This window comes from Corylus avellana, chromosome ca5 (assembly GCF_901000735.1).
Source record: "Corylus avellana chromosome ca5, CavTom2PMs-1.0".
NCBI classification, from domain to species: Eukaryota; Viridiplantae; Streptophyta; class Magnoliopsida; order Fagales; family Betulaceae; genus Corylus; species Corylus avellana.
In genome coordinates this window covers 5360451-5371803 of record NC_081545.1, presented here as the reverse complement: position 1 = coordinate 5371803, position 11353 = coordinate 5360451, and positions in this window count along the sequence as shown.

Below are 11353 nucleotides of genomic sequence, written 5' to 3'. Positions count from 1 at the left end.
CTTTATTTTCTCTAAAGAAATTCTCAAAGTGTCCTAGTAGTACACGCTAGAGCATATGTGTTTGAATTTCACAATAAGAATTTCTATATTTAATTAGTGTAAACCATCATACATTTCACCATATCTTGAGATGAGGCAGTTTCAGGCCTTTTTCGCCTTTTTTCTCAAAAAAATTCTAACCAATAGTTTTCAAATATCCACCGTATTCACGAGACATGGTCACCTAGTTGAAATAAGATAGTATTTCATCAACCAAACAAATTTTCATAATATTATAAACTACCAAACTTATTCTAAATCAAGATTTAGTTTTGTTTAATCTGTATATGAAATAAGTATTTTTTATAAGATTTTGACAAAACCCTTACTAATTAAACAATTTTATGTATTCAACTTTTGCTTATATATCATCTCTAACAAATAATATATATGATGATGCATTTAATTTTTTGTGTGATATAAAAAACTTAAACTAATAATCATTTAATTATGTAATAGAGTGGCAGTAGAGCACAGAGTGAGATGAGACATCAACAGATTATAAAGAGTACGTAGGAGTTGTAAAGAAAAAGAGGAGAAGGAGGAATTATGAAAAGAATAAAGTTAGTTTTACTATGATTACTTGTAGAAATAAAGGTATATCTTTTTTTTGAAAATTAATTTATATAATTTATTCACATCAAATAAGTTAAATAATCTTTATAGAGAAAGAAAGAGGTTGACCATGATCCTGAATTTTTGGGCTTTCTTGACACGGTTTCTAAGCAAAAACAGGTACCCTTTTCACCTTTTGATTTGAGTAACTCTGTTTGGCCATGGGTAGCAGCAGAGGCCTTGGTAACATCCAAAGGTATTCAAATATTTTTTGTTTATTCACGTCCAAGTTCAGAGAACAGCCAAAGAAGAAGCAATTAATTTCTATCAAACTAAAATCTGGTAGAGTTAAATTGAGTTCTATCCGGATTCAGCTCCATCAAGACATCAATAAAAATCATGGTGATTTACACTAAAACAAGCTCATCCTAAAAAAGGGTAGTTGAATTTTGGAGGTGTGTCTGAGCAATTGTACTCATGAAAGTAACGATATCTAATTCCCAGCTTCTCAACTTATTGCATTGTTGCAGAGTGAAGAAGTTTACAATTAGCTCCAAATCTTAAATAGTACTTCAATTAGTTCTGCACATGAAATCAGAAGCTCTTCCAAATATCAAAACCCTCTGAAGTGAATGAGGAAGGAGGAATAGCATTGGCATATAAATCAGAAGGTTCTGCTTCGATCCTAAGCATGCGTCCATCAAAAAAATCAAATAATAAACTCAACAATAACTCAAAATTACCAATGAAATTAAATAGTAAGAGTATAAGTTCCACCCTTGAACGAACCAGCTAGCAATTAGGCCCCAATAGCCATAATAATGAAAATAGTTCGTCCAAAACGTTTAACACGATCTACATTGACACTAGAAAATTCAAACAAAGTAATGCAAAATTGGTATTGATTTTTTTTTTAAATTAAGGATTGGATTGACTTCCTAGTTTATCATAAGTCTGTCATTTGCCATACCTTCATTATACTAAAACCAACTCCAAAGACCAAACAATAAAACATTTCAAGTGAGCATTCACTTGAAATAAAAGCACTTGTAAGGTTTCCAATTACCAATATTCAATGTCGTTTTCACTTGCGAAATCCAACTCACCAACACAAGCACAGGAATCCACTCCTTCAAATACAATTTAATGCTCCCTCCATCACCATCTGACTCGCCTTTGGATGGTCCTACATCATCCTCTATTATTGCTTCAACCAAATCCACTCAAATCTCTTCGACTCAATCTTCAATAGAAATGTAACGAGTGCCAATGAATAAGCTACACATCAGTTTAGTAATCCTCTGTTAATAAAAGACTTAGTATCTCTAGTATTTCTCTAATATTTAATTAAAATAAAAAATAGAATAGAGAATTTGTTGGATTGAGTATAGAAAAAGCAATGGTTAAAATGAAAATTTGTAATTTTTCACTAGTCATTTTAGCTATTCATGCTGGAAATGATTTGACGCAACTCAACTCTTAGGTACGGATTACGAAGCATTTTGTCATTAAAAAATAAAACGCAACTCATGGGGCTTAATAGAAACGGAGTGTTTTGTATATATAATTAAAGACTTGTTTAAACGGCATCGTTTGTAATTGTGTATTATCTTCTTCGTGACTGACCTAATTTTTTAAACAATAAAACTGAAATTTTGAAAGTTTGAGAATCATTTGCCACTTATAGATGCAGGTAATGTCGATGCCCTCATGCTTCTGATGAGTAGTTGAGGGTGGGCATTTAGGATATTCAAAAAAACAAATTACTGGAAGTTAGGGTAAATAACCTGACGCTCAAAAAGCTCAACCACAGCCAAGGTTGCCACTAATTCTGTTGCACCTATTTACATCTCTGACCCTAAGATACCAACTTAGAAATAGTTGAAAACAATCACATAAAAAACATAACAAAAGAAACACCCTTGCCTTACAAGTAACATGAACCAAAACCCTGGGTGTGTTCTATTTTAAGCAACTGGAGGGCGTAATACATGATCCTGTGATGTGTCAACTACAGCAGGTGCCATGAATTGCCATGTTGGGAAAACCACTGAAAGGCATCAGCTTGAGCAGAAAATGTACCCTACATTGCAGAGGGATGAGGCAGGGAGCCTGGTTGAGCACTCATTGCTTTTACTTGCTCCTCCAACTTCTCTTTGCCCGCCTTGAGCCTCTACTTCTCATCACGAAGCTCATTCTTCTCAGCCTGCACAAGAAAAGGGAAAGCTAATATTATATCTTCGCATCCTTTTAAATGTTGAATAAGCAATATTGTGCAAATTTTTGAGGATAGACTATCAAGCGGTTCAATTTGCTTTTGCTCATCTCCACTATTAAGCCTATTGATGATGCAAGGCCATGTGTCAAGTCTCACCTATTAAGGAAAAATTTAAGTCTACACGTGAAAGGGAAGTGTTTCATCAATCAGGAAATGCAACCACTAAGGCAATATGTTAACAGAACAATTGAAGGGGTACAAAGTAATGCTGAAAGTTCAACTGTACAACCGTTGTCTTTTGACTCTTTGGTCAAGTGTTAATTAATATCATGGAAAATTTTAGTAAAAAAAGAAGTTGACATACTGTCATAAATCATAATGTAGTTCAAGATATATTCCAATTATGTATAAAGATAAAAAGTAATTGCATGCAATTTTATAGGTTTCTTTTTACTAAATTCAAAAGTTCAGAATTCACATATATGGAGAAGATGATATAATGAGGAAAACAAGACAACTTACAGAAAAATGAAATTAGTGGGTGATATGCATATCTGAAAGTATCTCTATGTTAGTATTCAAAGCTCTGTTTTAATATATTCAAAGCTCCTGTTGCTTCCTGCATAATCAGATAAAATAAAATCATCATCATGCTTCTAATCCAAACAAAGCTATCAAACACATTTAAAAAAAAAAATATATAGAAATCTGGATAAATGCCCAAATGATTATTGAGGGGGCACCACTTCCAGCTCTACCTCTTTCCCAGGGTTTCCTTTAAGAGTGAGGAAAAAAAAAAAAAAAAAAAGAAGAAGAAGAGAAAAAAAAAAAAAAAGCCTCACTTTAGACTCCTCCTTTCTTGGCCTCAGTTGTGAAATGAGACTTTTTGCGTAAGGAGTGAGTTGAGTGAAAACAGCATGATTCCAAGGCAAGTGGAAGTGGAAGCATGGAAACCAAGATGAAGAGGATGGAACAATTTGATTGATCACTACAAGCCCAATCCTGAAGATGCTATTCCAAGAGCATTGTAGTTTCCAGGTTTGGTTTTCCAACCACAATATCGAGATGCCCTTTAAGAGATCAACAAAGCAGCAGAGGCATCACATCGATCCTCAACGCAGTTTGGAGTGAAAAATCAAGTTCTAGTAGATTTTGCTTCTTTTTTTTTTTTTTTTTGTCCATCTTATATGTAAAGTTCATCCGTTCATTCAACAGAATCTAAATTTGACACAGAAAATCCTAACACAGTAATGTAAAATTTGTATTAAATTTTTGTCAAAATTTGGGATGGGGTTGACTTCCCTGATCTATTATAAATCTTTTACCTAATACATGATGCTACCATTCGTAGAAATTAAATTGCAAATGGAAACACAAGAAATATTTAAAAAAGGAAAAGAAAACAATACTGGAAATGCCATTGAAGTGAAAGTTAGGAAACAATAATGTAAAAGTTAGAGCTTTGTACATACAAATCTGATTGTCGGCAAGGTTTGAAGAAGCGTCTACACGTAAAACCTTCACTTCTTCCTGCAATGAAATCAAATATGATATACCTCATAGAGTAAAATGAAGAAGAAAATTACTGTCTAATTGATGACTTAAAAACCTGATAAATTTGGCAAGTTTGGCTTGCGTTCCACTCTATACGATTACCATCTCCACCATTTCGAAAGTTTGGGACGTGAACAATCTTAGGACAATCCTCTCCCATTATTTGTTCACATCTTTCCTCCGAGTGAGGACACTCCGCAGTTGTCAAACGACGTAAAGAGGTGAGGCGGCAGACACCTTCGGGCAGTGATATTAAATTCAGACAATTTATGACTCCAAGCTCCTGAAGTGAAGTGACATCGCCTATCCACTTATTGGCTCGAACTTTATAAAGACACCAAACTAGGGCAATCCATAATTTGAAGCCCTAGCAGACTGGTAACATCTCTAAGCTCTCTTGGGAGAGAAACCAAATTTGGAACATCTATTATAGATAGATGACCAAATCTTGAAGGTCCAAGGCATCCTGCGCCATCTTCATTCTCATTGCTGATACGTTCCTTGCAGCGAAGAATAGACAAATTTTCAAATGAGGTGAGATGTTGAAAGAGTGGAGACAAAGAGATTCGCATTTTACAACACCCCCAAATCTCCAGTGTCCCAAGAGAAGTGAGATTTCACAGCCACTCTAATGGTAGATATTAAAGTTCCTCTAATCCCGGAGAGATTGGAAAAGGGAGAGGAAGACGAGGGTATTGTTTTGCTCCCTGGTGCTACAGACATCATAGGGCAATTATTGATGCATAAATGAGAAAGGCAAGGAAATGATGGGAATAATGGAAGAGGATGCTCTACTATTACGGTTTCCCTCGTCCTGCACCATCCCTTCAACTTTGGCAAATTAACAAGTGTGAGAACTTTGAGGGGAGAAGAGGACACGCCACTACCATCATTACTTATGTACTCCAGCTCACTCAAGTTTTTAAGAGAAAGATGTTAGGAAATTAATCCTATTTCCCAAGACCCGTGAGATGCGAAAAATAAGAAGAATGCGGAATAACAAATATTAGGCAATCAAATCACACACAACATAAAGATTTAAGTGGTTTGGCTTAACAAGCCTACATCCACTGGCGGAGACGACCTGAAGAAAATTCACTATCAAAAGATGGAGTACAAAAATAGTAGAGAGAAAATCACTCAGATCCCAAAGCCCCAATACACCCAAATCTCACTATCACACAAGAAAGATTATTCCCAAAATAGAATACAAAAGACAGATGTACAAACTCTTCTTTTGCTGGAACGGATGGCGACTGATCTCTATTTTCTTCTCTCACTCTGCAGCACCCTTTTTCTTCTAATCACTTGTTTTTGGCTCCTCCAAAAACCACCAAGAAGAAAACACCCTTGCTGCCCTTGTACCTCCTTCTCTCAAATTCTCTCTTTTTTCTCCTCCCTTTGGTGCTTCACGTTTTTGGCACACACAAATTCACCTTGTGCTTTGTTCCTTATATAGAAGCTTAACTCTCCTTTTACATGTTGGTCTAGGACTTCTACTATAAGTCAAACAAGGAGTCCAATTACACATAGGAGAAAAACTCCAAAACAAACTTGGACAAATGTCTCCTAAACCCAAAAGGAGTAGAGAACTAGTGGGGCCCATGTGTGATGGGTGGCAAGTCACACCTAACAATCTCCACCTTGACTTGAATCCCATCAAGTCTACCAAAACGTGTCTCCTCCAGATGTCTCCGCCTCAGCCCCCAAGGGCAATCACACTCTACAAGTGTCACTCAAGTCCAAGTACCTCTTGAACTTGAGCATAGGATTTGGTTTAGACATAGCACCATGCCTCCCTATCTGTCCTGTCGACCATACAGCTTTATCCGATGACTCTTTCTTCCTGTAGACCCATCTACACCCTTTAGCCTTCTTTCCTTTGGGTAATTCTCTAGATTCCCAAGTTTTACCTCTCCGTAGTAACTCCACCTCTTTCAGTGTACTATTCTGAGTAGACGATGGATCTCCACTACAAGCCGTTAGAGCAAAAGAAACCATATCTTCAAAGCCATACCTCTTTGTTGCTTTTCGATCCTGTTTCTCTTTGCCTCTTGCTAAAGAATAAGACTCTTCCCAGTGCTGTAAGTTTCTTGAAGATTTTCTGTCATCACATTCATCCGTGAGTGAACACTGTTTATCAAGCTCCACCTCCACGAATTGTTTCTCTTTCTGCACTGTACTTTCAGAAAGATCATCTAAGTTAACAAACTCAGACTTCTTCGGTTCCTGCTCTGTAACTTCAGGTTCTGTACTTGACCCATCCTTGTACATAGCACACTCATTAAAAGTCACATTCCGACTTCTAATGATCTTCCGATTTTGATCATCCCAAAATCGATAACCGAAGGCCTCATCTCCATAGCCAATGAAGAAACACTTTTTAGATTTACCATCTAGTTTACTCATAGCATCAGACTCAACTTGGACATACGAAGCACAACCAAAAACTTTCAGATGTGAAAGATTTACCTCTTTTCCACTCCAGACTTCTTCTGGTAGTCTATGGCTTAGGGGAACGGAAGACCCCCTATTTATCAGATATGCAGCAGTGCTCACTACATCAGCCCAGAAAGTCTTTGGTAACCCAGCATGCAATCTCATACTCCTGGCATGCTCATTGAGAGTCTTGTTCATGCACTCAGCCACGCCATTCTGCTGTGGCATTCCCGGGATAGTTTTCTCTATTCTAATCCCATTCGCTGCACAATACTGTTTAAACCCCCTGTCTTCGTATTCTCCTCCATTATCTGATCTCAAACGCTTGAGCTTCAAGCCCGTTTCAGTCTCAACCATGGCCTTCCATTTCTTAAAAGTCTCAAATACATCAGATTTACTTTTCAAGAAATAAACCCATACCTTCCTGCTTGAGTCATCAATAAACGTGATGTAATACCGCGAGCCTCCAAGAGATGCCACTGGTGCGGGACCCCACAAATCCGTGTGTACTAGCTCCAGCTTTCCAAGCTTAGGTGCTTTGCCAACTTCCGCGAAACTCACATTCTTCTGCTTCCCTAGGATGCAGCCTTCACACAAATTAGAATCAACTGACTTCAACCCCGATAGTTTCCCTTTTTGACATAAGTACCTTCATATCTTTCTCGCTCATGTGCCCAAGCCTTAGGTCCCATAGTTTTGAGTCAGCAGTCGTATCTACAACAGCATCTGTATCCTTGCTGTTCGTGGTCATATAGATAGTATCTGTCTTATAACCATGAGCCAAAATCCTGGCTCCCTTGCTCACCTTCCACTTTCCACCGTGGAAATGAATTGAATGCCCTTCCTCATCAAGCTGTCCCACTAAAATCAGATTCTTCTTCAGCTCCGGAACATGCCTGACCTTCTGTAGCTTCCATACCGAGTCACTGTGAACCCTAATGCGAATATCGCCTAGGCCCACAACATTCAGCGCCGTTCCATCAGCCAAATACACCTTCCCGAAATCTCCACCAACATAGTTCTCGAGAATTTCACGGATCGCTGTCGTATGAAAAGATACTCCTGAGTCTAAGACCCAAGAATCAAGGGGACTGTCAACAGATAGAAGTAGGGCATCATATACTTCTTCTGTCACTCTGTTTGTATAATCATTCTCAATCTCCTTCCGCAGTTCCCTGCAATTCTTCTTGTAGTGGCCAGTCTTGCCACAGTTCCAACACTTAGGTTGTTGGCCGAATCTGAATTTGCTTCTCCCTTTTCTGGAATTTGATCTGCCTTGACCAGAGTTTCTATCTTGTCATCTACCTCGAGTCTCGAGGTTTAAAGCAGCACCAGAACAAGAGGCTTCACCTGCATCTTTTCTGCGAACCTCTTCACTTAGAATCAAATCCCTGACGTCTTCATAGCTCAGTTTACTCTTTCCTACAGAGTTACTCACAGCCATCCTCACTGCTTCCCAACTATTGGGCAAAGATGTCAAGACGATCAACGCGCGAACCTCATCATCAAAATTAATTTCCACCGAGGATAATTGATTTGTGATGGTGTTGAACTCACTGAGATGATGTGCCACCGAAGCCCCTTCCACCATCTTTAGGTTGAACAATTTCTTCATCAGATGCACCTTGTTATTAGCCGACGGCTTCTCATACATGCTTGACAAAGCCGCCATTAGACCTGCTGCGGTCTTCTCCTTTACAACGTTGTGTGCAACTGATTTTGACAATGATAACCTGATAACTGCTAGGGCTTTACGATCAAGCAGAGCCCACTTGCTATCATCCATGTCGTCGGGTTGTTCTTCCAAAAGAGGTTGATGAAGATCCTTCCCATAAAGAATATCTTTAATCTGTACCTTCCAAAATTCAAAATCTTTGCCGTCGAACTTCTCGATTCCCATCTTTCCTTCTTCACATGCCATCGCTCCCACTCGAACCAACAGCTCCGATACCAGTTGTTAGGAAATTAATCCTATTTCCCAAGACCGTGAGATGCGAAAAATAAGAAGAATGTGGAATAACAAAGATAAGCAATCACACACGACACAAAGATTTAAGTAGTTCAGCTTCACAAGCCTACATCCACTGGCGGAGACGACCCAGAGAAAATTCACTATCAAAAGATGGAGTACAAAAATAGTAGAAAGAAAATCACTCAGATCCCAAAGCTCCAATACACCCAAATCTCACTATCACACAAGGGAGATTATTCCTAAAAATAGAATACAAAATACAGATGTATAAACTCTTCTTTTGCTGGAACAGATGGCGGCTGATCTCTATTTTCTTCTCTCACTCTGCAACACCATTTTTCTTCTAATCACTTGTTTTTGGCTCCTCCAAAAACCACCAAGAAGAAAACACCCTTGCTGCCCTTGTAACTCCTTCTTTTAAATTTTCTCTTTTTCTCCTCCCTTTGGTGCTTCACGTTTTTGGCACACACAAATTCACCTTGTGCTTTGTTCCTTATATAGAAGCTTAATTTTCCTTTTACATGTTGGTATAGGACTCTTACTATAAGTCAAACAAGGAGTCCAAGTACACATAGAAGAATGACTCCAAAACAAACTTGGACATAAGTCTCCTAAACCCAAAAGGAGTAGAGAACTAGTGGGGCCCACGTGTGATGGGTGGCAAGTCACACCTAACAATCTCCACCTTGACTTGAATCCCATCAAGTCTACTAAAACGTGTCTACTTCGGATGTCTCCGCCTCAGCCTCCAAGGGCAATCACACTCTACAAGTGTCCCTCAAGTCCAAACGCCTCTTGAACTTGAGCATAGGACCTGATTTAGACATAACACCATGCCTCCCTATCTGTCCCGTCGACCGTACAGCTTTATCCGATGACTCTTTCTTCCTGTAGACCCATCTGCACCCTTTAGCCTTCTTTCCCTTGGGTAATCCTGCTAATTCCCAAGCTTTACCTTTCCGTAGTAACTCCACCTCTTTCAGCATACCATCTTAAACAGATGATGGATCTCCACTACTAGCTGCTAGAGCAAAAGAAACCATATCCTCAAAGCCATACCTCTTTGTTGCTTTTCGATCACGTTTCTCTTTGCCTCTTGCTAAAGAATAAGACTCTTCCCGGTGCTGTAAGTTTCTTGAAGATTTTCTGTCATCACATTCATTCGTGAGTGAACACTGTTCATCAAGCTCCACCTCCACGAATTGTTTCTCTTTCTGCACTGTACTTTCAGAAAGATCATCTAAGTTAACAAACTCAGACTTCTTCGGTTCCTGCTCTGTAACTTCAGGTTCTGCACTTGATAGTACACTCATTAAAAGTCACATTCCGACTTCTAATGATCTTCCAATTTTGATCATCCCAAAATTGATAACCAAAGGCCTCATCTCCATATCCAATGAAGAAACACTTACTAGATTTACCATCTAGTTTACTCATAGCATCAGACTCAACATGGACATACGAAGCACAACCAAAAACTTTCAGATGTGAAAGATTTACCTCTTTTTCAATCCAGACTTCTTTCGGTAGTCTATGGCTCGGGGGAACGGAAGACCCCCTATTTATCAGGTATGCAGCAGTGCTAACTGCATCAGCCCAGAAAGTCTTTGGTAACCCAGTATGCAACATCATACTCATAGCACGCTCATTGAGGGTCATGTTCATGCGCTCAGCAATGTCATTCTGCTGTGGTGGTCCCGGGATACTTTTCTCCATTCTAATCCCATTTACTGCGCAAAACTGTTTAAACCCCCTGTCTTCGTATTCTCCTCCATTGTTTGATCTCAAACGCTTAAGCTTTAAGCCCGTTTCAGTCTCAACCATGGACTTCCATTTCTTAAAAGTCTCAAATAAATCAGATTTACTTTTCAAGAAATAAACCCATACCTTCCTGCTTGAGTCATCAATAAATGTGATGTAATACCGCGAGCCTCCAAGAGATGCCATTGGTGCGGGACCCCACAAATCTGTGTGTACCAGCTCCAGCTTTCCAAGCTTAGGTGCTTTGTTAACTTCCGCGAAACTCACCTTCTTCTGCTTCCCTAGGATGCAACCTTTACACAAATCAAACTCAACTGACTTCAACTCCGGTAGTTTTCCCTTTGACATAAGTACCTTCATTTCTTTCTCGCTCATGTGCCCAAGCCTTAGGTGTCATAGTTTTGAGTCAGCAGTCGTATCTACAACAGCAACTATATCCTTACTGTTTGTGGTCATATAGAAAGTATCCGTCTTATGACCATTAGCCAAAATCATGGCTCCCTTGCTAACCTTCCACTTTCCACCGTGGAAATGAATTGAATGCCCTTCCTCATCAAGCTGTCCCACTGAAATCAGATTCTTCTTCAGCTCCGGAACATGCCTGACCTTCTGTAGCTTCCATACCGAGTCACTGTGAACTTTAATGCGAACATCGCCTAAGCCTACAACATCCAGCGTCGTTCCGTCAGCCAAATACACCTTCCCGAAGTCTCCACCAACATAGTTCTCGAGAATTTCACGGATCGCTGTCGTATGAAAAGATACTCCTGAGTCTAAGACCCAAGAATCAAGGGGACTGTCAACAGATAGAAGTA